Source organism: Acomys minous, assembly GCF_964271855.1.
Source record: "Acomys minous genome assembly, chromosome: 17".
In the NCBI taxonomy this organism is placed as follows: domain Eukaryota; kingdom Metazoa; phylum Chordata; class Mammalia; order Rodentia; family Muridae; genus Acomys; species Acomys minous.
This window is the reverse complement of record NC_140500.1, coordinates 40,660,840-40,666,393: the sequence shown is the minus strand read 5'-3', so window position 1 is coordinate 40,666,393 and position 5,554 is coordinate 40,660,840. Positions and strand designations below refer to the sequence as shown.

The 5,554-nt window shown below is 37.1% G+C and overlaps 1 pseudogene across 1 annotated transcript; it reads right to left on the bottom strand.

Moving 5' to 3' along the window:
* Positions 1-486: 486 nt before the first annotated feature.
* Positions 487-3,099, bottom strand: LOC311588143 (dolichyl-diphosphooligosaccharide--protein glycosyltransferase subunit TMEM258-like; annotated as a pseudogene). Its single transcript has 2 exons — positions 2,867-3,099; positions 487-593 (listed from the first exon to the last, which is right to left on the bottom strand). The product of its transcript is annotated as a dolichyl-diphosphooligosaccharide--protein glycosyltransferase subunit TMEM258-like (transcript).
* Between the last annotated feature and the right edge of the window lie 2,455 nt (positions 3,100-5,554).

The window sequence follows — 5,554 nt, the reverse complement described above, 5'->3', positions numbered from 1 at the left end:
CCAATAGATAGCTCATTCTCCACAGTTGTGGGGAGGGTGGGGACAGCCTCTGACATGAACTCTGGTGCCCCCAATTTGATCATTTCCCCTTGGTGGGGAGGCCCAGCAGCACACAGGGGAAGGGAAAGTAGGTTATCCAGATGAGACCTGATAGGCTGTAGTCATATGGTGGGGGAGGTCGTCCCTTCTATCAGAGGTCTAGGGGAGGGGGATAGGGTGAAAGAGTGGGGGAGAGACAGGAAGATACAAATGAGGCAATAACAATCAGGATGTAATCTGAATAAATTATAATAAAAAATAAAGTTAAAAAAAGAATGTTCTTACCTACCCCATAATTTGAAGCATATTCCTATATTTTCTTCTAGTAGTTTCATCATTTCAAATTTTGAATTAAGGTTTTTGATACATTTTGAATTGGTTTTGTTCAAGAGAAACATTATGTCTCAATTTAAATCTTCTGTGGTTGAATGTACAGGTTTGCCAGCATTATTTATTGAGATGATCATCCTTAGAATGATACAGTAAGGAATCAAGTTGGTCTAGCAAAGCGGTGGTAGTAGATTCTTTTCTAAGGCTCATGACATCACATGCACCTGAAAGCAAATTAGATTTCTAGTACAGGTATAAGCTTAGATTTTTCAAAACCTACTTTATTTAGGATTCTTAAATACTTCAACCTCACTTCTAACCCACCAACCAGAGGAAGGGAAAAAAGAATATTAGTAGGAAAAAGGGGTCATGGACATGTTTAGATGTAGTTCCTTATGCTAGTTCCCCTCTGCACTGTCAGGATACCAGCAGTCCAGTCGAGTAGCCAATAACAAACAGCAACACAAATCTATAGCAGTGGCATGATCCGGCAGAAACCGCAAGGCTCTGCTTAATGGATCTGACTCAGTGGAAGTAGCCAGAATCATATAGAGTACCATGGAAAATTCTCTGGAATGTTGCTCTCTGTGAAGCCAAGACCAGTAAAGACCAGAGAAGGCCAGCAAAGTGTTCCAGGACATAGCAACACACACACAAAAAAAACCTCATTCTACTGCCTCTGGGTCCTTTAATACTCCTTTCACTATATGCCTTCTCCCATGTCTGTTCCTGGCAAAATACCACATTCCCTCTCACAAGACATCTTGCAGAAAAGCATTGAAGCATAAGATCGCTTTCAGCCAAACACCACTTGACACAACTGAGTCTTCAAAGAAACCAGAAATTTCCACTTCAACCAGGCATGAGTTCCTTCTTACTTATTGGGCATTAAGGCCAACTTGAAAGCTATTGGTTGCCATTGACATGTGAATTCCACTTTTCTTACTTTTATGTTTATCTTGCCATATGATTCATAGGTATTGCAGCTGGGTAGAACTATTTAAATGCTTTGCTTCCTTGGAAGCTTCATAGGCATAAACAAGAACATAAATAATTGCAATATCAACATACATGTTAATGTGCATGGGGGAAATTTTGTGGCCTCCACCCATAGACAAAGAGCTACAGGTAAATATTAACAGCTGAGAAGAGGAGCAATAGTTTCTCCCAGGGAATGAGCCACCCACTGGATGTCCTAGGCAGACTTGTTAGTCTTCAAATCGTATACACATAAACAACAAGAACAGACTTAATATATAAGTATGATAAATATGCATGTATATACATTATATACCTGCAACTTGATACACATATTTGCATACACACATATGCATATAATTAAAGAAAATGAGATTTTCACAGGGAATGTGAGGGAGAATGTTGGAAAGGTTCAAGTAGAGTTGCTGGGAAGTGTTGGAGGGAGGAAAGAAAGGGGGAAACTATCTAATGGTAAATTCGTTAAAAATATTAACAAATAAATAAAAATAAGATATTTGGATTGTGGTACTCTACATGGGTAGGCAATACATCTCTCAGAAGACATGGGTTATTAAATTAAAATCCAAGTGCCAGGTTGGAGATATTGCCATATGAATTATTCATCTCAGAGGCCTCTGAGGCTCTCAAAGTAACAAGTTAATGTCCTTGCTTTTGACTGTCTTACCATAGGCAGATGGTAAGACCCTATTATGAAGACAAGCTACATTTGGGTGGGAGGGCATAGAGAAAGTCAGCTAGACGTGCCTTGGAAATGCTAACTTTCATAGTATCTGAAGACCTTGCCAGCAATATTTCACCTGTGCCAGAGAAGATGTGTGACTTATGCAACAACTCTTATGGGATTAAATGCTTTCTGATTGGATTTAAGGCTTGGTCCACAGTAGGATATTCATGCCTGGGACTGTAAACATGGTCAAAAGCCTATGGCTGAACAAGTAATAGGCCCTTAGGGAAGGATTACAGTTGTTATTTTGCTTATTGGACCTGTTACCAAGCTGCCGTCTAAATATCTGTGTTTACATCATAGATCAATGCTTTCCTCATGGTTAGGGAAACTTGTGTCAATGGGAAGCAAAATTAAAACTCATGACTGGTCAAGCACTGAGAATAAGTTGACTATTGAGAGATCAGCCCCGAATGTGACATTTATATCAGATGCTGCTCACTCCTAAGGTACAGGAAACATGTTGAAAGAGCAATGGAAAGATTATAATATCTATATGGTAGGAAGCAGGGCTATAAAGTTCCTTCTGTGCATACAGGTTGAGGTAATTGATCTTAGTGGAGTGCTAACATAAAGTTCATTAACTTAGGAGTGGTAAACATTGGTGGAGTGGTAAGGAGGGTGGAAAAAGATTGCTGAGAGTGCCTATGAAGCAGATAAATTACAAATATGTATGGAATTACGAAAGAATGAATGCAAAATATTCTTTTTTCCCATATGTCTGCCTTCATTGGAAACAGCAGGCAGACAAATGTAGCAATGGTAAAAAATTACCGTTGGGGACTCCTACATAGATACTGACCCAGAGCAGGAGGAACAGGAATGCAAAGTCCATGAAGGGTGAGGCCACCAAGGAGTTGAGGAGCTCTTTGTAGATATTGCATATACACTTGGTGGAGGTGACCTCATAAATGAAGAACCAGGTGGTAAAAATCATACCAATGGTTAGAAGCATCATAATCAGGTGGGAAGACAGGCAGGTTCACCGGGCTAGTATACCTACTCATGGCCTCAAGCTCTATTTTGCCACGCACAGGATTGCAAAATATTCTTTAAAAGTAAAGAGATATTCTTTGTTGGAATTCGCTGGTTTTTTACTCCCTTGTTAAAAATTTGGTGGCCATTGCTTGGTCAACTTTATTTATAGGTCCTCAATTCTGCTTCACTGATTTTTGTTTTTATGTCAATACCATGTTGTCTTTATTGTTATATTTATATAGCAGAATAACAGGTTGGTTATTATAACACAGCTAGCTGCCTTCTTACTCCTTGGAATTGCTTTGGCTATTTGTAGTTCCTTATTCATTTGAGGATTTTTTTTTCTAGATCTGTGAAGTATCACATGGGCATTTCCCATAGATATTTCATTAAATCTGTAGATTAGTTTGAGTAGTAGAGTCACTTTTAAAGTATCGATTTTGCAAATCCAGGATATTAGAAGTCCTTTCTGTCACTCAGTATCTACTTTGATTTGCTCTTTCAACACTTGGAGATGTTCACTGTAGAAATATTTTATTTTTATGGTCAAGTGTATTCCTAAGCACTTAATTTGTGGGGAAAGCTTTTTCTTCCCTGAGAGAACATTGTTGAAATCTCTGAAAGATACTTTTTTGTATTGATTTTATTGGCTTTATTGTCTGCAACTTTACTGTATTTATTAGATCTAAGAGTTTTTCTAGTCAATTCTACAGGGCCTTTTAAGTACAGAATTGTGTCATCTACAAAGGGACAATTTGATTATTTTTTCTATTTTTATCCCTTTAATGTCTTTCTCTCATCTTATTGTCATACTAAAGACTTGTAGCACTTTATCAAATAAGATAGGGAAGTGTAGTCATTTTCATCTTTTGATTGGAATGCTTTCAGGTTTTTTTTCCATTTAATATGATGATATTGGCAATGTGTTTGTTGTATGGAGCCTTTGTTATTTTGAGATATGATTTATTCCTATTGTCATCAGGGCTTTTATTGTAAAGTTGAACTTAGCCAAATTTCTTTTTGGCATCAGTAGAGATGCTTATGTAGTATCCAACCTTAAATTTATTGATTTGCATATTTTGAACTAAACTTGCATTTCTAGGATGGAGCCCACTTAGTCATAATATATGAAATTTTAAATTTAATCTTGTATTTACTTTGCAACTGTTTGGGTAATTTTTTTGTTTGCATTTATGTTGGGCAAAGAAATTGTCTGCAGTTTTCTATTTTCTTGTGTCTTTTTCTTTTTCTATTAAATGAACAATTGCTGAGAGAATTAATTTCTAGAGTTAAATATAAATACAATCAGTTGGATACTCCTGGCTATCGCCAACAAAATTCTAAGAGGAAAGTTTATAGTGATGAACTCTCACATTATAAAGAAATTCTGAGAAACACCAAATAAACAACTCAATCATGTGCCTCAGTTCTCTCAAAGACAACAAGCAGCTAATTGCAAACTCAGAAGATGTAATGATGTAAAAAAATCAACCTAAGTGTTGGTTCTTTGAGCAAGTTAGTAAGAGTGACAGACTCCTAGTCAACATAACAAAAAGAAACAGAAGATTCAAATTAATAAAATTAGAAAAAATAAGGATGTTGTTACAATGGGCTTCAGAGAAATACAGAACATTATTAAAAAAATATTTTAAAAGTGCATACTCTAAACAGCTGAGAGCCTAGAAGTATGTAAGATTCTAAATGTATATAACCCAAGAGAATCAAAACCAGAACATAAAAGTAACTTGGATCTATTACAGGCAATGAGATTAAAGCTGTCAATAGTATCTCTTCGAAGAAAAGAACAGGATGGTATGAGTTCACGGATAAACTCTGTTGTATCTCCGAGGAAGATTTAATACCATTTCCATTTTTTTAAAACCTGTTCACAAAATAGAGTGGGAAAAAACACTATGAACAATTTTATCTGAAGAGAGGTTCCAGTAGTTCAAAGCCCATTATCTTGTCTCTCACCCTAATCCTGGCCCTAGTTCCAAGAAAACTCAGTTTATTGAAAAAAATGTAGCCACATATGTAGAAGATGTGCACCTTGTTATTCATGTGGATCCCCTAACAATTGGAGTCGGGTTCTCTCTTAGTCTGTTGCCTGCCTTTGGATCCCTTTCCCATAGCTGGGCTGTCTTATCTGGCCTCAGTGGGAGAGGATGCCTTGATGTGCCTGGGCAGGTTGATAGCCATGGGGGCCTCCTCTCTGAGGAGAAGGGGAGAGGGGGGAGGAAGGAAGGTTGAGACTAGGAGGAGAGGTAGGAGGTGACTGCAGTCAGGCTGTAAATGATTAAATAATTAATGAAAAAATAGATAGCCATTCAGGCTATGATTTGCCTGCTTAATTTTTATTTTCAAGATTGCATGATTACCCAGTTAGGGGTGTCTATTTAAGTAATGCTTCCAAGGAAAAATGCTTTGTTAGTTTTATCATAATATCAAATTATGAGTAGATGAACACTTGAGATTACTGATTTA